At 48.5% G+C, this 22,137-nt stretch overlaps 1 protein-coding gene and 1 long non-coding RNA gene across 3 annotated transcripts in view; one reads left to right on the top strand and one right to left on the bottom strand.

The window, feature by feature from the left end:
* Positions 1-22,137, top strand: part of PLPP4 (phospholipid phosphatase 4) — a 207,710-nt gene that overhangs the window by 164,830 nt on the left and 20,743 nt on the right. The gene's annotated exons all lie outside the window — the stretch shown is intronic.
* LOC141273487 (uncharacterized) overlaps positions 17,106-22,137 on the bottom strand; it is a 31,701-nt gene continuing 26,669 nt past the window's right edge. Inside the window, exon 3 of the long non-coding RNA XR_012322100.1 lies at positions 17,106-17,486. This is a non-coding gene — a long non-coding RNA (uncharacterized lncRNA). The remainder of the gene's footprint in view (positions 17,487-22,137) is intronic.

Genomic DNA, 22,137 nt, shown 5'->3' with positions numbered 1-22,137 from the left:
AGGCTCATACCTGGCTGCTTTTCTGTGTAATAACAGGATCAAGAAACGTTTTGAGAATCAAACTGGTTTTGGCTTTTTTCATCATGACCTTAATAACAGGATTATAAATATACTCAACTTTTCAGCCTTTGGAACAGTACAGAATGATTTTGGTCTGGGAACCATGGAGCAAATTCTGGAGAACATAGATGGGTATTTATCTAACCCCTTTCTATTCTAATAAAGGGGATGAAAATTAATTAATATGTTGGCGCTATATAAATAAAGATTGTTATTATTATTATTATTATAATTTTGAAAGTTTCCAGACAGGTATAAGCAAAATTAAAGAAGTGATAGTTTGCCTCACCGATCCCCTGAAAGTAGTTTTCCAAAGCTTACCCTCTCCCCACTGGTCTCTACTTTCTTTAAAGGGGTTGTCTAGACTAAAATGAAAAGTCTGCAGTCACTCTGTGTGACCACATGCTTGCTAATCCTACCAGCGCACCCACTGTGCACTGCGGGGATTCACCGGTGTCTGCCCTGGGAATGGCGGTCAGGTATGTGATATGCATACTCCCGGGCAGAACCAGTCTAGTGGGCGCAAGGCGCACCCTGTCTAGTGGGCATAGCCGTCTAGTGGACACTCAATACAAGTGAACTGAGCGAGTTCGTACCCACTAGACGGGTTCTGCCCGAGAGTATGCATATCGCATACCTGACCGCCATTCCCAGGTCAGACATTGGTGAATCCTCACAGCGCACAATGCGAGTGCTGGGAGAATTCACAAGTCTACCGTCACACAGAGTAACTGCACACTTTTCATTGTAGATTGGACAACCCCTTTAAAACACAAGAAATGGCATTAAAATGCCTGCTAAACTAATTACTGACATAGTGATTGGCTAAGTGGGCATTTCTGGTTGAGTGTTGTTTTTTTTTCTTTGTTCAGCATTCCTTAAGAATTTTTTGTTCCTCTATTGAAAATTTGTGTACTACATTTATGAATTTTTTGTTCCATTTTTGTTGGAATCACACAACTTCATGTTAAAAACGCAACTACACAAAATCTCAACCTCTGCAATCTACGGAGTTTACTTATTTCAGATAACTTGCTAAGATGCACTTTAGGAAAACGTCTTGAATTAATTCAATATTATACAAAGAAAAACAAAAAACTCAAGTACTAAAATATATTTTTTTTGTTTGTGTTTTAACAAAATGCCACAAACTGCACAACAAAATATATATTGCAAAAGAAGCATTTCTGAAAGGAGTTTAAAGTTACTCTACATGAACAGGCTTATGCCGCTTAAGGTGCATTATTTATAGTTTCTTATATATATAAAGGTCGAGACGCTACAATATTTTGTCTTGTTTTCCATCTGCACCATGCAATAACTGCTAATATCTTTTCCTACACCTTTTCTGGACTTTTAAAATTTCTGTTCATATAAGCTTATTGCTTATTACCGTACACACACGGCAGTGTACAGCGTTGTAGTATATATATCACCACAGGGTAAAATTGATCAGAGATGCTCGCTGCCTCGGTATCTGTTCTGAAATTTAATTCAGTGTTTCCCTTTAGTGGTGAGGGTAAGACAAGCACACAGATTGCTACAGGGCAGATTTGAATTGGATGGATGTCTTCTGGTGGTACAGCGGCAGGCACACCAAATATGAAGGACTGTACGTGTCTTCTGTAGAGCGGGATGGAGTTTGAAGTCTAATATTTCATATCAACAAGTCCATAGAAATCCTTTATCTATTATTGCCATCAAGGAAGATTCTGGTGACAACTAAGTTTCCACCAATTCACGCTGTGTTTTAGGGTTGATCACAATGTAGTCTGAAGATTACATACTTTTAATAGATATTGTCATGTAAGCTTAAAGCATTAGCTCATTTGTTTCGTGTAGGGATTGCCACGGCTGCATATATAATGACTGAATAACATGGATAACTCATATACATTGTGTGGACAAATATATTACGTAGAGGAGATGATTGAATCTTCTGAAATTCAAATTGACCAGATTTAGTGAATTTTTCAAAATTTATAACTAATCACAGGTTTTTCCAATTGCCCTGAAAATATATATATAACACTCTTGAGGTCTTCTAGGACTGTATCTAACCTATTTCAAGCTCTTTATCAAAAATACAGCCTTAATAATGACAAAGTGACTTCCACATATTTTGATAAATAAATGGAACAGTTTATTCTGAGATTTTTGGCCTAACTAAGCAGATTCCCCACAATATGGTTGCTGTGCTGCATTCTCTGCCTCAGCTTTTATGCTGGCTGTGATAGAATGCACCATAGTATGTGATGACTACAATGCATTGTTAAGAGGCCTACAAATACCTAATTCTAAAGGGTAAAAGCCCAGCAGGGTTAAATAAGTGCAATAACGCTCCACTAAATAAAATTTAATTGTTTATTTAAACATATTTGAAAACATATGAACAAATGTAGCACCCCGAGGTATTGCATCTCACCCAGATGTGCGATATCTCACTTCCAGGTAAGGATGGAGTGTGGCTCAGGACCCTAACACCCACATGCACTACACCACATTTCCGGGGGACAGCTCGACGGTGCTCCCATTAGTTATGCAGGCACGAGTGAGCATGTCCCTGGCTGGAGTGGGGGGAGGGAACACCTAGAGAAGGGAACCCGGTAGTGTGTGCGTGGGGGAAGTAGATCCTGGGTGCACTCTGTACAGGAGTATAAAGGGAGGCACCATCTTGGAAAGGGAGTGAGTTGAGAGAGGAGAAGACAGGGAGCAGAGCTGCTTTATGGGCTCTGCTCCACAGGCAGGCCCTGTCAGGAGGCCTGAGCCTGGAGGAGGGAAGAAGGAGGAAGAGGAGCAGACTGGGCTCCAGGAAGGACAGAGGGGACCCCAGGGGTGTGGACTGGCTGGTAGCCACCACACGCCCGCCGCTACCTGAGTAGGGGGGTCAGGTCAAGAAGATGGGAACCGGATCCCAAATTAGTGGAGGAGAGAAACTACCCTCAACTAAGAACCGGAGGCTGCGACATTACATGTGGAGCAGCCCCTCACCACACCCGCTAGGAAGGCGCCACATAGGACCTGGGAAACGCAGGCCAACGTTTGCCCACCAAGAAGGTCCGAGGCAGCTGGACATAAGCGTGGTCACTAGTGGGGTTGAAGACCAGAGACAGGGGACATAAAGGGGGTCCTGCAAAGCACTCCAGAAAGACCTGGGAGTTAACCGAGCCCCTCACCTGGTGAGCACAGCGCGACACAGGCGGCCACCTCTGCAGCGGTGGCCTGGAGCAGTAACCGAGTAACCGTGAGTAAAGACCCTGAACTGCACCACCAAGACTCCGAGTTGTCTTTGTTGCGCTCATGTACCACCATCACCCCCATCATCTATCCCTGCTGCCCTGAGGCCATACCCCTCCCGTTGGGGGTTATACCACCACGCTGCACATTCTCATACACCTGGCCTCAGTGGACTGTTCTGCAGCGGCGGCTTCAAAGCCGCACTCAACGGGTGGCGTAGTCGATCAAGTTAACATCTACTGCCATAGACCGCCACTTAGTCTGACTCCCTGGGCACGGACCGGATCACCGCCATGAGACTACAACCCTAAAGAGATCCGGCTCCGGGTAAGCTCCCGCGTGCGCAACGCAGCGCGACACAGGCCCAGGGGCGCGTCACAAACACAATGTAAAAAGGCAAGGTCACCTCAATAGCACACACTACAATCAGGCAAAAAAGTGTGTAAACTGATAAAGGGACATATTGGTTTCAGTTCACAATGATACAGTACACTAGCATTAAACTGTCAAAAAAGAAAAATGACTAGCAGTATTTATCCAATAGGTGAACAGGGGAAGTTGGTAATATATCAATATTAAGAAATCAGTGATATATAAAATTTAAACTTAAATGTTAAGGTAATAAGATAATGGAATTCGGTCTATTTTACCAATAGAGATTGTAAGGCTAGGTACAAGGAATGACAAAGAAGGGAATTGTCAATGCATTTGTGAATGGATTACATACTGTAAGGCGGCGGTGTACACACCGTGCAGTAACTGAGGCAGTGACACAAGCAAGTCCAACATAAGCAGCTTTTATTCAGCAAACCTTACAGGTAAACAGAAAGTTAACAAGTCCATAACTACGTGCCGGGCCGCTCAGAGCCTGACGGGTGCAGAGCCTTCCCACCCCGTGGGTTCAGCTGCTCACAGGCCCACCGAGCTTTCCTGCTATGCTCTTAGCAGGTCTCAACACTGAACAACACTAATCCTTAATGCAGGGTTTTTAAAGGACCTGTGGCAAGAGCCACTGGAAAACCCGGGTTGGAGGGAGGCCTCACATACCCCCCCCCTCTGTTCAAACTTGTGGGGTTGAATATTTGTCACCGTACAGTGTGCCCGGGACAGGGCATCCGTGTTTGCCTGCGACTTCTACAGAGAGACTGAAATTTTGCAGTGACAGAAACCGCCTGGTGACTCGCGCATTCCTCGATGACTTGTAACTGAAGCATTTGTTTTACCTCAGCCATGCCGGCTTGCCTCCCGGCTTCGGGTACCCGGTACGGTCTCATTCATACCCTTACCCCAGGTTCAGTGACACTGTCATGTTGGAGAACCACAGTCCTACCATTAGTTCTGAGAACACGTCGGTATTCTGCTGCACCAGTGAGCGAGCCTCCTGTCACTGCTGTTTAGGGAGAGTATCATTTATCCTGACCTCTCCCCCGGACTCACCCCTGGCTGAGGGTACACATACTACCACCCGATCGCCCTTGTTACAAGACCTGACCGTGGCTTTTTTATTATATGTGCGCCTCCGTGCTGCCTGGGCATCTAACAGATGTTCTTTCATGATGGGCATGACCACCGCGATCCGGTCCTGCATACTTGCCATGTGTTCAATTATACTCTTATGTGGAGTCGGCTCTTGTTCCCACGTCTCTTTGGCTACGTCCAACAGACCCCTAGGGTGTCTGCCGTACAATAACTCAAAGGGAGAGAACCCTGTGGAAGCCTGGGGTATCTCACGGACGGCGAACATCAAATAGGGTAGTAACATGTCCCAATCCCTTCCGTCCTTAGAAACCACCTTTTTTAACATGGACTTGAGGGTTTTATTGAACCGTTCTACTAGAACGTCGGTTTGAGGGTGGTACGCCAAGGTGCACAGTTGTTTTGTTAATAGCAGTTTGCACAGTTCCCTCGTCACCTTGGACATAAAAGGGGTCCCTTGATCCATCAGGATCTCCTTAGGTAGTTCAAGGCGACAGAACATGGCAAACAGCTTCCATGCAGTAAGTTTCGCCAAGGTGTGGCGTAGCGGTATAGCCTCCGGGTACCGGGTGGCACAGTCGACGACCACAAGTATATGTTGGTGGCCACGAGCAGATTTTACAATGGGCCCTACCAAGTCTATTGCAATCCATTCAAAAGGTACCTCTATCACTGGCGGAGGTACCAATGGGCTACGGAAGCTTGTGGTGGGTGTGGTCAGCTGACACTTTTGAACCTTCGCGTAAATCCCCGGCCAAAAGAACCGCTGCAAGATACGCTCTTGCGTCTTTTTAACCCCTGAGTGTCCACCCAGCAGGTGTGTGTGCCATCTCCAGAACCGCTCGACGGTACGACTGAGGTACAACTAACTGTTCCACGACCTCGTCCTTGATTTTGTCTACCCTATAGAGTAACTCACCGTTGACCACCATTCGTGAAATCACAGTATCTACACCGGGCTGTTGAGCTACACCATTTACCTGTAACACCCTTTTCAGCGCCCGAGTCAGGGTGGGATCCTGTAGCTGAGCTGTCCCAAACGTGCTGCCCCGGGACACCTCCAGCTCAGGGATCAATGGTGTCTCCTCGACCTCTCCTGCCAGCACCTCTAGGGGAAACCTATTGGGGTTACACTCTGTCCCTAGGTTGGACACCCCTACGGCAGGTACCCCTGACTCGGGTTCTTTGGGTATAGCGCCCATAATAGATTTTACCGTGGAAGAGTGTTTTTGTTTGTCCAGAAGAGGGGCAAGTCTCTTCCCAACATAGTCCCATAGGGAAGAGTTTTTACCACCACCACATGTTTCGTGTCGCCACATGGCGTGGACAACACTACCTCCGCGGTTGGGTATTTTCGGAGGTCCACATGGATACACACAACCCCGATGGTCCGTCCTCTGGGGTTGTCTCCTGCCACCAGTGACTCATGTACCAAAGTCACTAGGCTGCCTGAGTCTAAGAGGGCATCCGTTGGGTACCCATTAACCAGTACCTGGCACAGTTGGGGTTCACTGTCCGGGGAGTCGTCACTCGCAGAGCAGACTGGGTGTACAGTGAGACCCGGCGGTTATACCCTCAGTCCATGGGCTCTGTAGTCAGGGGGCAGTTAGCAACCACGTGTTCCGGCCCCTGACACCGCCAGCACCTAATGGCAGAGGTACTGTTAGATCTTGTGACCTTTTGGGAAGGAACCAGTCTCCTGCCACTCTCACTCTGGGTTTCCCCTTCAGCACGGGTACAGTGCAAACTGTCCTCAGCAGAGGGACGCGACCCCTTTCCTGGTTCCTGGTCTGGCAGGGTCTGGCGTGACATACGCGAGGGGGCAGAGTCCCTTATAAAGTCCTGAGTGGCCGAGTACCGCTCGATCAGACTGACCACCTAGTCGAGGGTGCTGGGGTCCTCTTGCCCCACCCAACATTGGATAGCGGCCGGCAGAGTCCTCACCAGCCGGTCAACCACCATCTGGGCTGGAGTCAAAGTCTCAGGCTGGAGCCACCTCCTTACCAGCTGCAGAAGGTCATAAGCCTGAGACTTGGCGGGTCGAATCTCCACAAAGGCCCATGAAAATACGTACTGAGCCCTCACATTTGTATTGACCCACAGTCGGGCAAAGATCTCACCTTTGAGCCTTATGGGCATCGCTGACCAAAAACGGAGTCACCACTTCTGCCCACTGGTCAGCTGGTAGGTTTTCCTGCTCTGCCATGTGTTCATAGATGGTAAGGAAGGCTTCCATGTCGTCCACCGGTCCCATCTTCCTCAACGCTGAGCGAACCTTGTCCCGGGCCTCTCGACATTCTGGGGCTGGTGTCATCGGCGTCTCCTGCAGGGCTGTGAGCTGCTGCACAATCAGCTCATTGGTGTGCTGCTGCTGCTTGAGCTGCTCCTGCTGCTGCCGCTGCGTGAGGACCAATTGCCTTAACAGCTCCTCCATTTTGTCCACGGGGTTGGGCTGAAAGGTGGCCGGCCGGATTGTGGTCATGCTGCTGCCGGTGGGGTATGCCTCAGTCACAGTGCCCACGTTCTCCACCAAACTCTAAGGCGGCTGTGTTCACACCGTGCAGTAACTGAGGCAGTGACCCAAGCAAGTCCAGCATAAGCAGCTTTTATTCAGCAGAACTTATAGGTAAACAGAAAGTCCTCCCGTTCGCAGCTGGGTTAACACAAGTCCATAACAACGGTTGCCGGGGGCAATGGCCAAGCCGGGCCGCTCAGAGCCTTTCGGGTGCAGAGCCTTCCCAGGCGTGGGTTCAGCTGCTAACAAGCCTGCCGAGCTTTCCTGCTGTGCTCCTAGCAGGTCCCAACACTGAACAACACTAATCCTTAATGCAGGGCTTTTAAAGGACCTGTGACAAGAGCCACTGGAAAACCCGGGTTGGAGGGAGGAGGCCGCCCCACTGCCTTCCTGTAGCCTCCCCCAAGATATGAAGGCCCTGCCGGGTTTTACTTAATCTGCCTTTGCCAGATAGCCTGACCAGGTCAATGCTTACCTTCATTCCTGCTTTGCAGCCACAGCTGTGTCTGTGACTGCAGTGCACTCCAATGGATTTAATAGGTCTCTGTACACATTCTGGGGATATATAACGTCCCTCATATATGATCCCAGTCACTGCCTCACAATACCTAGAGTGATGTAGCCTGACTATGGAGTGCCGATGTGCGTTTCACCCTGCTTCCTCAGGGGGTGTGTGTAGTTTAGTAGTTAAGACACCTGTCATGTCACATCTAAGGTCAATTTAGCCTTCTTTTGCTGATGCAATAGTCTACATTGTGTAAAATAGAAGTGGACATTTTTGGTGATTTGTGTGAATGGCAACGCAAATTTGTTTTAATTCTCTGACAGGGACTTTCCAAAAATTCAACACAAATTAAATTTGCCTTGAATACATTAAACTGTCTCTAGAACACATTTCCTTGAAAATAGCAAGAAACTAAGACACTCAACGAGAAATAAAATCCATCTTCTTTATTGTGTATAAAACTTAAAACAGCAAGTGGCCAGAGGAAAATTAGTAGGCAGCTTTGGAACGACTATGACCATTTCCCGTAAATCTATGCTTCTGCAGTCTGGAAACACCTCCACATTACACCTAGAGGAACTCTTATGACCTCCCCTTCTAAATCCATAGACATTAATATGGAGTTTGTCCTCCCTTTGCAGCTAAAACAACCTCCAATCTTCTGGGAAGGCTTTCTAAAATATTTTGAAGTGAGTCTGGGGAAATTTTTGCCCATTCATCCTAAAGAGCTTTTGTAAGTCCTGACACCGATGTTGGATGAGAGGACTGGGTCCACAATCTCTGTTCAAGTTAATCCCATGGAGACCATGGAGATGAAGTTAGGACTCTGTGCAACCATGTGAGACATAGCTTGGTTTTTAAAAGAGTTAAATATAAGTGCAAGCAAGAAGACTACAGTAGCCACAAGGACAACCACCTAATTATCCAGGATAAGTGGGGGTCCCATTGGTCGGACCTTCACCGATCAGCGAGTTGTCACCTAATCTGTAAGAAAGTGATATCTTGTAGTGTTGAGATGAGCTTCATATTTTTGGTTCTTTAATAACAATATTCTCATATTGTGCTGTTTGTGGTAAAAAAAAAATCTCCGTAAAATCAAACTTTGTCCTCATTTTATGGAGATATAAATTATTGGCCAACACTTAACCATTTCACTAAAACCGAGCTCTCAATGTTCCATCTGTAGGTGTGAGATTGGTTATTAGGAAGATTTCAGCTTCACTGCCGGAGCCGAACCTGTTCCATAGATAAATAGGAAACCTGAACCGCTGTATGTGTCAGCACATTTATCATCCCATGGCATCACAATGCTAAGTGATATGAAAATATGACTAATTTCCCGGAGGTGACAAGACAATTTGTGTCATTCCGTAGCTTCAAGAGCTTTGTAATCAAGGCCAGTCTTTGGATTGAAATTGTTCATTATCAGCGGCTGATAATTACTCAGAGATTGTTTTGATCTTCTTTACTTCTGATTAAAGAGTTTCATTTTATCTGAGCAGTCAGCACCAGACCAGCTTGTCTTTTATGCAGAGAACATGATGATGATGTCGTACATTCGTGGACCTGTGAGGAAAGTAATGCAGCATCGTTTGCTTCCCCTGCAAAAATAAAAACTAAGAAAGCTTCAGCTCATGAATTTAATATGTCCCAATCTATTGTTTAACATAAGTGAAATCATGAGGACTGTATGTAAGACTAAACCTCAGGGCAGGGCTTACACCACCCGACTTTTGGCGCTACATGACTGACAATCAGCTACTGGTTAGCTGATGAGCCATCATTTAATAGCCTGTATAGACCGGCAGATTGCATATTCTATCCACACTGAATGATCAGTAATAGATTGTTCAGTGCCCATTGCCTGCCAATGTTCTTGACAGCACAGATTCTGTTTACACAGGGTGATGTGTTGCTTACCAGAGCTGTGGAGTTGGAGTCCATTTTCGTGGAGTCGGAGTATGAGTTGGTATAAAATAGACTGACTCCGACTCCTAAAATTATATAATAAAATTGTACAGTAGGATGTGCTGAAATTGTTTTAATAAGAATTTGGGAAAGTTATGAAATGTCCTATAAATGTTTGTTCTATTCCTGATCTAGGCTTTTAGTAGAGATGGATCTGTGCTGCACTTTATGTACACGCTCAGTAGTGAGTCCGTACTGTAGAGTCAGAAGCCAGGGAAATTGAGGAGTCGGAGTCAGTGGTTTGGCTTACAAACTCCACTGCCCTACTGCTTAGTGTAATGCACACGCCCGGGCTGAGTGGCGTGTGCGTGTATATGTAGTGATTCCACTGGACCGTGCCGGAGAGTGAATGCCTGGAGGGGGATAACCAAGTATCCACCTGATCCGACCAGGGTCGCACGACGGCATATGACGCCAGTGTACCAAGGAGGAACCGAGCAGAGGGACCAGGTGCTACTCCAGGACAGACCCCGGACACGGCTGTTGACCCACACAGGGGAATACAGGAACAGGCAGGTTAGGCTGGCACACAGACTGCTGGGTATAGGCAGACATGGCTGGTATGCAGACTGGCTGATGCTGGTAAGCACGACTAGTATGCAGGCAGGGAGGTACTGGCAGGTACGACAGGTTGGAGCACCGAGTGGATAGGACCCAGTACAGATTGGGACTCAGGAACAGAACCGCAGATGCGGTGGACAAACACAGCAGAGTGAGGCCGCCCAGAGCGGCGAGCAAGAGCCGAACAAGACGAGACCGCCTGGAGCGGTGAGCGAGAGAAGAGCAGGACAAGGCCGCCTGGAGCGGTGAGCGAGAGAGGAGCAGGACGAGACTGCCGAAGCAGCGAGCAAAGGGTCAGAGCAGAGCGAGACTGCCGGAGCAGCGAGCAAAGGGTCAGAGCAGGACGAGACTGCCGAAGCAGCGAGCAAAGGGTCAGAGCAGAGCGAGACTGCCGGAGCAACGAGCAAAGGGTCAGAGCAGAGCGAGACTGTCAGAGCAGCGAGCAAAGGGTCAGAGCAGAGCGAGACTGCCGGAGCAGAGAGCAAAGGGTCAGAGCAGAGCGAGACTGCCGGAGCAGCGAGCAAAGGGTCAGAGCAGAGCGAGACTGCCGGAGCAGCGAGCAAAGGGTCAGAGCAGAGCGAGACTGTCGGAGCAGCGAGCAAAGGGTCAGAGCAGAGCGAGACTGCCGGAGCAGCGAGCAAAGGGTCAGAACAGAGCGAGACTGCCGGAGCAGCGAGCAAAGGGTCAGAGCAGAGCGAGACTGCCGGAGCAGCGAGCAAAGGGTCAGAGCAGAGCGAGACTGCCGGAGCAGCGAGCAAAGGGTCAGAGCAGAGCGAGACTGCCGGAGCAGCGAGCAAAGGATCAGAGCAGAGCGAGACTGCCGGAGCAGCGAGCAAAGGGTCAGAGCAGAGCGAGACTGCCGGAGCAGCGAGCAAAGGGTCAGAGCAGAGCGAGACTGCCGGAGCAGCGAGCAAAGGGTCAGAGCAGAGCGAGACTGCCGGAGCAGCGAGCAAAGGGTTAGAGCAGAGCGAGACTGCCGGAGCAGCGAGCAAAGGGTCAGAGCAGAGCGAGACTGCCGGAGCAGCGAGCAAAGGGTCAGAGCAGAGCGAGACTGCCGGAGCAGCGAGCAAGGCAGAGCAGAGCGGAAACCGCAAGAGCGGTGAACAAGGCAGAGCAGAGCGGAAACCGCAAGAGCGGTGAGCAAGGCAGAGCAGAGCGGAAACCGCAAGAGCGGTGAGCAAGGCAGAGCAGAGCGGAAACCGCAAGAGCGGTGAGCAAGGCAGAGCAGAGCGGAAACCGCAAGAGCGGTGAGCAAGGCAGAGCAGAGCGGAAACCGCAAGAGCGGTGAGTAAAGCAGCACAGGCTAGAACCGCCGGAGCGGTGAGCAAGGCAGAGCAGGCTAGAACCGCCGCAGCGGTGAGCAAGGTACAGCAGAAGGAACAGGGCTCTGTTCACATGGAACAGACAGGAAGGGAAAGGCAGAACCAGATACACAATCGATACTTGCAATGAAGTAGCGAGTGAACTCTAAACTCACAAACAGAAGAACAGCGACAATGATACTCTGAGTATCAAGAACCAGAGACATGGACACATTTTTTATTTGAGTTTATGGATCAATGTAACTATGGATCTGTGTGCTCGGACGTGTCACATGGATGAGCTTATTCAACAAGTGTATAATACAGATGTGTGCTGTCCGAATAAGAAATCTGAGAGCCCACTGATAAATGCAATTCAAGTGGGCTGTTTAGATGACAGTTTTTTCAATCCGACCAAGTGACTGTGTGAAAGAAAAATCGTAGTGTGCCCTATTCTCTTCCATATATCAAATGAGACTTTCCCATTCAAGTCTTTGGGTAAGCAAATATTGAATCCCATATGGAACATTTGTACAGCATCTGATTTTTATGGATACATTGTCATCATTAACCTAGCAAACTGTATTTGATAAAGTACATTTTAAAATGTTGATGTATAAATACAGATTCCACACAGACGTAAAATACAGACACGTGGATAACAATATGGATGAAAATCATACAAGTTTTCTGTATTAAAATTGGCCAATTTTTTTCATAGACTCATATGACCCTGGCCTTAATGTGGTTACACTATTGAATATGTTAAAAAATGTTCATGTGCTCATGTAATCTTATAAATGTGCCCCTGCTACGTATTGTGGTGTTTGCTGTGTCCGACCATGCAGAGCAGCTCCATTTTATGGTCACCACAGCTCCTGGCCAAGAGAAGGCACATAAGTCACTCATGAAAAGTAAGTATACAGATGACACAGCAGGAGTTAACAGCTGCTGCATTCCATGAGGTAACACATTTCCCTGCCTGTTTGTTTTATAACAGGAGCGTGTTTCTGCCATTTTACCAGTCCTCTGTACTCTTAATACATCTAGTCAGTGACATATATAGATTGCAAGCTTGCAAGCAGGGCCCTCACTCCTAAGTGGAACTGTTGAACTATGTGTTACTTTGTATTCTCTTTATTGTCTGAACATGTTCCCGCATAATAATAAAGTGCTGCAGAATATGTAGTCACCATATAAATTAAATTATTATTATTACATGCAAGCTCATTGGCTGCTGGAGCTCCTATGTCACTGACTTGATTTATGATGAGCATAGAGGACTGGACATGCGGCAGAAACATTCACTCCTTTGATAAAATAAGCAGGGAAATGTGTTATTTAAGAAGTTTAAGGTCTTTGGGACTGTAGCCAACCTCCCTGGATGTGGCTGTAAGAGGAAAACTGATGACAAATTGGAGAGATGGATATTACGAATGGTAACCAAAGAGCCCAGAACAATTTCCAAAGAGTTAGAGGAAAACTTCAAGGTCAAGGTATATCAGTGTCAGATTGCACCATCCATCACTGTCTTGACCAGAGTGGACTTCATGGAAGATGACCAAGGAAGAAACCACTGTTGAAATCACATCATAAAAAAGTGAGACTGTAATTTGCAATATTGACAAGCCAGATAGCTTTAGGGAGAATGTCCTTTTGGATAAATGAGACAAAGCTGGAGTTTTTTGGCAAGTCACATCAGCTCTATGTTCACAGATACAAAAATGAAGCATCTAAAGAAATAACATTGTACCTCCTGTGACAGATGGAGAATGCTCTGTTATGTTTTGGGGCTGCTTTGTTGCATCTGGCACAGAAAGTCTTGAATCTGTTCAGAGTACAATGAAATCTGAGGACTATTGTAACATACCTGGCGGCGTCCTTGCATAGAATCATAGAATGGTAGAGTTGGAAGGGACCTCCTGGGTCATCTGGTCCAACCCCCTGCTCAAAGCAGGATTCACTAAATCATCTCAGACAGATGTCTGTCCAGCCTCTGTTTGAAGACGTCCATTGAAGGGGAACTCACCACCTCTCGTGGCAGCCTGTTCCACTCATTAATCACCCTAACTGTCAAAAAGTTTTTTCTAATATCTAATCTGTGTCTCCTCCCATTCAGTTTCATCCCATTGCTTCTAGTCTTTCCTTGTGCAAAGGAGAATAAAGATGATCCTTCTACAATGTGACAGCCCTTGACATATTTGTAGACAGCTATTAAGTCTCCTCTCAGTCTTCTTTTTTGCAAGCTAAACATTCCCAAATCCTGCAACCGTTCCTCATAGGACATGGTTTGCAGACCAGTCACCATTCTGGTCGCTCTTCTCTGAACTTGCTCCAGTGGTCCATCTCCCACTGTGCAAGTGCGTGCACTTGATCTCTAGTCCAGTCTGCTAGCCTGGCTTCCCTCCATGCTGTCTGCTTGCCTCTGCTTCTGCTGCTTAAGGGCGGCGCCCGATCACTTTCTGTTTCTTGTACCTGCTGCGGGCACAACCCTTGTGCGTCCTCAGCCTATTGCTGTCTGTCACCTGGTATTTAACCCAGCTGCTCCAATGAATCCCTGCCTGAGCATTGTGTTTCATTCAGTGTGCTCTTTCACTCTGAATGTGCCAGGTCCTTTTCTGTGTTTGCTTGCCTGCCTTTCCTGGAGGCTGTGTTTCCAGGCCTGTCTGAACACGCTCCTTGCCTGTTCGTTCCGCCTTCTGGGGGTCGCATACCTAGACCTGCTCCTGTATCTTGTCTGTCCTGTCTGAACACGCTCCTAGCCTGTTCCTCCCGCCTTCTAGGGGCCCGCTCCTGTATCTTGTTACTGTGTCTGTTCTTGTCTGTATACTCTTCTAGCCTGTTTCCTGTGTTTCTCTATGTCCGTACCTTTCCTTTTTCTGCAGAGTCTGAACTCGTACCTAACTCCTGCTCATTGTCATTGTACTTCCGTTTGTGAGTTTGTGGTCCACTCGCTACTTCACTGCAAGTACCCTGTGGGTATCTGGTTCTGCCTTTCCCTTCCGGCCTGTTCCGTGTGTACAGAGCCCTGTCACCCCTGCTCTGCCTTGCTCACCGCTCCGGCGGTTCTAGCCTGCTCTGCCTTGCTCACCGCTCCGGCGGTTCTAGCCTGCTCTGCCTTGCTCACTGCTCCGGCGGTTCTAGCCTGCTCTGCCTTGCTCACTGCTCCGGCAGTCTCGCTCCGCTCTGACCCTTTGCTCACTGCTCCAGCAGTCTCGCTTCGCTCTGACCCGTTGCTCACTGCTCTGGCAGTCTCGCTCTGCTCTGACCCTTTGCTCACTGCTCCGGCAGTCTCGCTCTGCTCTGACCCTTTGCTCACTGCTCCGGCAGTCTCGCTCTGCTCTGACCCTTTGCTCACTGCTCCGGCAGTCTCGCTCTGCTCTGACCCTTTGCTCACTGCTCCGGCAGTCTCGCTCTGCTCTGACCCTTTGCTCACTGCTCCGGCAGTCTCGCTCTGCTCTGACCCTTTGCTCACTGCTCCGGCAGTCTCGCTCTGCTCTGACCCTTTGCTCACTGCTCCGGCAGTCTCGCTCTGCTCTGACCCTTTGCTCACTGCTCCGGCAGTCTCGCTCTGCTCTGACCCTTTGCTCACTGCTCCGGCAGTCTCGCTCTGCTCTGACCCTTTGCTCACTGCTCCGGCAGTCTCGCTCTGCTCTGACCCTTTGCTCACCACTCCAGGCGGCCTCGTCCTGCTCTACTCTTGCTCACCGCTCCAGGCGGCCTCGTCCTGCTCTACTCTCGCTCACCGCTCTAGGCGGTCTCGTGTTGCCCTGCTCTCGCTCACCACTCTGGGCGGCCTTACTCTGCTGTGTTTGTCCGCCACATCTGTGGTTCTGTTCCTGAGTCCCAGTGTGTACTGGGTCCTATCCCGCCTGTGTTCCTACCTGCTAGTGCCTCCCTGTCTGCACTCTAGCCGTGCTTGCCTGTACCCCCCTGCCTGCATACCCGGCTGCCAGCATACCAGTCGTGCCTGCCTATACCCACCAGTCTGTGTGCCAGCCTAACCGGTCTGTTCCTGTATTCCCCTGCGTGGGTCAACAGACGTGTCCGGGGTCTGTCCTGGAGTAGCACCTGGTCCCTCTGCTCGGTTCCTCCTTGGTGCACTGGCGTCGTATGCCGTCGTGCGACCCTGGTCTTATCGGGTGAATACCTAGTTACGCACCTCCAGGCATTCACTCTCCGGCACGGTCCAGTGGAATCAGCCCAGGCGTGTGCATTACAACTATCAAGGCATTCTGGAGCAAAATGTGCTGCCCAGTGTCAGAAAGCTTATTCTGAGTTGCATGTCCTCCAACGGGATAATGACCCTAAACACACAAAGCTAAAAAATTCCAAGAATGGCTAAGAGCAAAGCATTGGTCTATTCCGTAGTACCTTCTATGAGCCCTGATCTAAGTCCTATTGAACATCTGTGGAAGGAGATGAAACCTGCAGTCTGGATAAGACACCGGAGACAGCTTGGGGTAATTTGCTCAGGAGGAGTGGGCCAAAATACCTGTGGACAAGTGCAGAAGTCTCATTGGGAGTTACAGAAATCGCTTGCAGTGGTTGCCTCAAAAGGCTGTGCAACAAACTATTAAGTTAATGGTATCATAATTTCTGACCAATTGATTTGTTTTTGTTTATTTTATTTTTTTTAAATTTTACTAGAAAGGTTCTAACAATTTTGTCCATGTGTATGCAATTGACAACTATTACTTTGTATGGTACTGTATTGCGTTTAGATATAGTTGTGTTTTTTTTCCTTTAATTTGTGACTTTTTTCCATTCTTTTACTTTTCTCCAGTTTCTGTTGCTGGTTTTCACTGAAATACGCCAGAATTAAAAATGACAGTATAAATTATCTATGCTTTTCCACTTAAACCAATAATTATGTTATAATGATTTCTGAGACAAAATTAATCTTGGAAACAGGAAATATTAGTTATTAGAAAATGTAGTATTATTAGAATTAGTAGAATAATATTCTTGGTAATATCATAGGCATTAAAGAAGGAAACTATATGTGGATACCTGCAGCATTATGAAAAAAAGGATAAAAAAAAAAATAGTATAGTGCATAATGGAATTAAAGAGGAAAGTGTAAAGTTAGATTATCATCAAGAGTACACAGCAAGATTATTACAGGTTGAACTGAAGATTGTATAGTAGAAATACTGTGCGATATTTAGATGGCATTGATGATGCACTTCACAGCACTAAAGCGTCAGGCCTCCTTCACACGTCCTCATATTTCAAGTACTGGAAAAAACAATATCTGTGCTATCCATGTCCATGTGTGGCATCCGTGTGCCGTCCGCGTGACAGGTAGTATTGGAATAGAATGCTGAATAGAAATGATGATGATGTTTAGGTGTTAGATAGATAGATAAATATGGGGTAGATAGATAGATGTCAGTGAGATATATAATTAGTGCTTTGTGTGTGCAGTTTAAATAAAGTAAATAAATAAATAAATAAATGAAAAAAACTACTTGGGGGTCCTCCTATTTTTGATAACCAGCAAAGGTAAAGCTGACAGCTTTGTGCGGATATTATCAGACTGGGAAGGTTCATGGATATTGGGCCCTTCTCAGCCTAAAAATACAAGTCTGCAGCTGCCCAAGAATCGGCGCATCCATCCCAATTGCTCTGGTGCGGTGGCAATCGGGTTAATGGTAGTTGAGGTTCATGACCAGCCCTGGGGTTAGTAATGGAGAGGTATTTATCAAACACCCCCATTACTAATCCGGTAATGAAAAATAACAACACACACAGAAAAAAAACACACCCAATCCTTCATTCATTAATTAATTGAAAAACAAACAAACTTATGCAGGTCCACCGTAATCCAACGAATCTGATGTAGTCCAGAAATGGATACCTGAAAAACATAAAATGAGAGAAATAAAAACATGACACTGTGCCTCGTTTACCAATTTACTTGTAAAACTGTTCACACAAAGCTCCGATGTAGTTCACGTTCCTTCTCTCCGGCGTCTGTGATTAGCAGTAAAGCTCCTCCTATTCACAGGCGCTGGGTACTGACATCAATGCTCATTATCGTCGCCGGATCTTGCTGAGTGCCAACGGATAGATATATATGAGAGAGTCCAACTTTAAATTTTTAAGTAAATGAGGCTGCAAGTGCACCATGGTCAGGTTAATTCCAGGTTAGTGACCAGACTCTCCACATTTTAAGGGGATGTGCACACAGTGTTTTTTTTTTCAGGTGGATTCCAAAAGCTAAAATATTTCCTGTAATGTCAAAATTACTTGCATGTGTTCAGTACTTTGTAACTTTGTTCCAACACTTTAGGCTTCGAAAGCTGTGAAGCGACTAAAACAAGTGACCAGTCCTTTCTTCAGCCTCCACTATTTTATAAGTATAATTTTTAAAAAAGACATCGGCGGCAAAGACACTCTAAAAACTGGCAAAAAGACAATAAAAAAGACTTTTAAGGAAAAACAACCACAATGTTTTCCTGAAGTGTCTTCTGCTGCCAAAACTATGCGGATACGCATTAGATGCCTTTTGCACATGCGCTAAAGGGGTTTCCCCCTCTTGGCATTCTACACACCAGCGGCATGCCTCGGTTAAAAATAATAGAAACAAAAAGTTCTCACCTTCCAAGGGTCCAGCTCCTTGTCACTACTGCTGCTTTGGTGACAGCACGATCCGTTGAGTCAAGGGACTGGCATCCGTGCTGTTGACGTGACCGTAACAACATCTGAGAGGAAGTGCTAGACCTAGGATGGGTGAGTGCTCTCTATTTTTTTATTATTATTATTATTTTTAACACAGGCACACCAATGATGTGCAGAATACTGAGAGTGAAAAATCCCTTTAACTATTTAGTACCACCCCCACATGTTTGATTGACATCTGTCCAGTACCACTAGATCACTGTGATTGCAACCCTGCATCTATCAAGCTCATGGTGGTGGCACTACGCAGAAAATAATGACTAGGGCCATCCCTCTATAGCATGAGAAACAATTGTGATTGTTTTTCCTGCTACAGGAAGAACATTGTCATGTGGCATCGGCTTTCTAACACCTGTATGATGCATGTGTAATAGAGACTAAAGAGCCTCTAAGAGGATTCTTACAGGATGCTTCAAAGATAGAGAAAGATTGCCATCTGCTGGTCAGGCACAGTCATGCGGAACCGAGATGTACAAGAGAAGTTGAAGGGGGAGCAGATTTAGACGCTGGACCCAGTTGTTATGCACACGCCCGGGCTGAGCGGCGTGTGCGTGTGATTGTAGTGATTCCACTGGACCATGAACCGGAGAGTGCCTGGAGGGGCGTGACTAAGTATCTGGCCGATCCGACCAAGATGGCACGACGGCATACGACGCCAGTGCACCAGGGAGAAACCGGGCAGAGGGACCAGGTGCTACTCCAGGTCAAACTCCAGACACGGGGGTTGACCCACACAGGGATTACTGGATCAGGCTGGTTAGGCTGGCGCACAGACTGGAGGGTATAGGCAGGCACGACTGGTATGCAGGCAGGCGGGTAAAGGCAAGCGCAGCTAGAGTGCAGACAGGGAGGCACTAGCAGGTAGGAACACAGGCGGGATAGGACCCAGTACACACTGGGACTCAGGAACAGGCAGGTTAGGCTGGCACAGACTGGTGGATATAAGCAAACACGGCAGGTATGCAGATGGGTGGATACAGGCGAGTATGCAGGCAGGGAGGTACTGGCCGAAAGGACGGGCTGGAGCACAGAAAGGTTAAGACCCAGTACAGACTGGGTCACAGAACCGCAGATGCGGTAGACAACCACAGCAGAGAGGGAACGCCCGAAGCGGTGGGCAAGAACAGAGCAGGACGGGGCTGCAGGAGCAGCGAGCACAAGCAGGGCAGGACAGGACTGCCGGAGCAGCGGGCAGAAGCAGGGCAGGACAGGACTGCCGGAGCAGCGGGCAGAAGCAGGGCAGGACAGGACTGCCGGAGCAGCGGGCAGAAGCAGGGCAGGACAGGACTGCCGGAGCAGCGGGCAGAAGCAGGGCAGGACAGGACTGCCAGAGCAGCGGGCAGAAGCAGGGCAGGACAGGACTGCCGGAGCAGCGGGCAGAAGCAGGGCAGGACAGGACTGCCAGAGCAGTGAGCAAGGAGTCAGAGCAGGCTAGAACCGCCGGAGCGGTAAGCAAAGGAGTCAGAGCAGGCTAGAACCGCCGGAGCGGTGAGCAAAGGAGTCAGAGCAGGCTAGGCTGAGTAGGGGGGACAGGGCTCTGTTCACACGGAACAGACAGGAAGGGAAAGGCAGAGCCAGACACCCACAGGGTACTTGCAGTGAAGTAGCGAGTGGACCACAAACTCACAAACGGGAGTACAGAGACAACAAGCAGGAGTTAGGTACGAGTTCAGACTCTGCAGAAAAAGGAAGGGAACGGACATAGAGGCAAAACAGGTAAAGGATAGGAGAGAGTTCAGACTGGAACTGAGTGTACGGAGGAGACGGACACTGCAGCGGGATACAGGAGCGGGTCTGGGAATACGGCCCCCAGAGAGGCAGGACGAACAGGCAAGGAGCGTGTTCAGACAGGACAGACAAGATACAGGAGCGGGTCTAGGTAATCAGCCCCTAGAAGGCGAGAGGAACAGGCTAGGAGCGTGTTCAGACAGGTCAGACAAGATACAGGAACAGGTCTAGGTAATCGGCCCCTAGAAGGCAGGAGGAACAGGCTAGGAGCGTGTTCAGACAGGCCTGGAAATACAGCCTCCAGGATAGGCAGACAAGAGAACACAGAACGGGACCTGGCACCTTCAGAGTGCAAGCACACACTGAATGAAACACTATGCTCAGGCAGGAATAGATGGGCGCAGCTGAGCTATATACCAGGTGACAGACAGCAATAGGCTGAGGACGCACAAGAGGTGTGCCTGCAGCAGGTACAAAAAGCAGGAAGTGATCGGGCGCCGCCCTTAAGCAGCAGAAACAGACACAAACAGACAGCATGGAGGGAAGCCAGAGAGACATTCTGGACAGGAGATCAAGTGCGCGCTCTTGCACAGTGGGAGATGGACCACTATGCAAGGACGCCGCCAGGTATGTTACAGTACCCCCCCCCTTACGCCCCCTCTTCTTCAGGCCTGCCAGAATCTTCCGCAGGGAATTCGAGGGCCAATTCTTCACTTCGAAGAGATCACTTCCACTGTCCACCGGAAAAACTGGTCTCCTCTGGGTAGCTAGGATGCTACCTCCCATCCAGCCACCCTTAGCAACAGACGAAACGGGTGGAGTACCAGGAACAGCACACAGGGAAGTCTCTCTCCACATATTTTCAGGTGGCACCCCAGAGGGTACAGGAGACAACTGGAAGTCCTCCACCGGGTTGGAGGGGGACAGAGACTTGGGGGTAATCTCTGCTTCGAGGTACATCTTGTCAAGCTCACAGGAAGAAATAGACGGGTTATCAGGTACATAATGAGGAAAAGTCACTGTCTCTTTGTTTTCTGGTGGTACCCCGGAGGATTCAGGAAACAACTGGAGGTCCTCCACCGGGTCAGAAGAGTGCAGAGGCTCAGAGAAAACATCTGCTTCAGAGTACACTAGGTCGGACTCACTGGACGAAGCAGGCGAGGTATCGGGTACCGAGTATAGGAAAGTCTCTGTCCATTCTCCACCAGGTGGCACCCCGAAGGGTTCTGGAGACAACTGGCGGTCCTCCGCCTTGTCAGAGGGGTGTAGAGACTCACGGGTAACCTCTGCTTCAGAGTACACTAGGTCGGACTCACTGGACGAAGCAAGCGAGGTATCAGATCCAGGATATAGGAAAGTCTCTGTCCATTTACCACCAGGTGGCACCCCGAAGGGTTCTGGAGACAACTGGAGGTCTTCCGCCTGGTCAGAGGAGTGTAGAGACTCGGGAGTAACCACTGCTTCAGAGTACACTAGGTTGGACTCACTGGACGAAGCGAGCGAGGTATCAGGTACAGAGTATAGGAGAGTCTCTGTCCTAGAGACTCGGGAGTAACCTCTGCTTCGGAGTACACTAGGTTGGACTCACTGGACGAAGCGAGCGAGGTATCAGGTACAGAGTATAGGAGAGTCTCTGTCCTTTCGCTACCAGGTAGCACCCCGAAGGGTTCAGGAGACAACTGGAGGTCCTCCGCCTGGTCGGAGGGGTGTAGAGACTCGGGGGTAACTACCACTTTGGGGTACCCATTGTCAGGCTCACAGGACGAAGCGGACAAAGTATCGAGTACCGGGTGTAGAGAATTCTCTCTCCATTTGTCATCGAGTGGTATCCCGGAGGATTCAGGAGGCAACAGGGGGTCCTCCGCCAGGTAGTAGAGGTGCACAGACTCTGAGGTAACCACAGCTTTGGAGCATCCTTGGACATGCACACCGGTTAAAGTGGGTGAAGCATCTGATGCCGGGTGCAGGAAGTTCTCCTGTGTGGAGTCTGGATGGGCAGAAGTCTCTTCGGGCAGGAGAACTGGTGCACTACCCACGCACATTACCCGTTGGGGCTTCTCCGGGATACAGGGAGATGAAGCTTCAGTAGGGACTTCAAG

Source organism: Phyllobates terribilis, unplaced genomic scaffold, assembly GCF_046119375.1.
Source record: "Phyllobates terribilis strain yellow unplaced genomic scaffold, ASM4611937v1 Scaffold_5__5_contigs__length_657084704, whole genome shotgun sequence".
In the NCBI taxonomy this organism is placed as follows: Eukaryota; Metazoa; Chordata; class Amphibia; order Anura; family Dendrobatidae; genus Phyllobates; species Phyllobates terribilis.
Note: the sequence above shows the minus strand (reverse complement) of the source record. Positions and strands in the feature narration are given on the sequence as shown.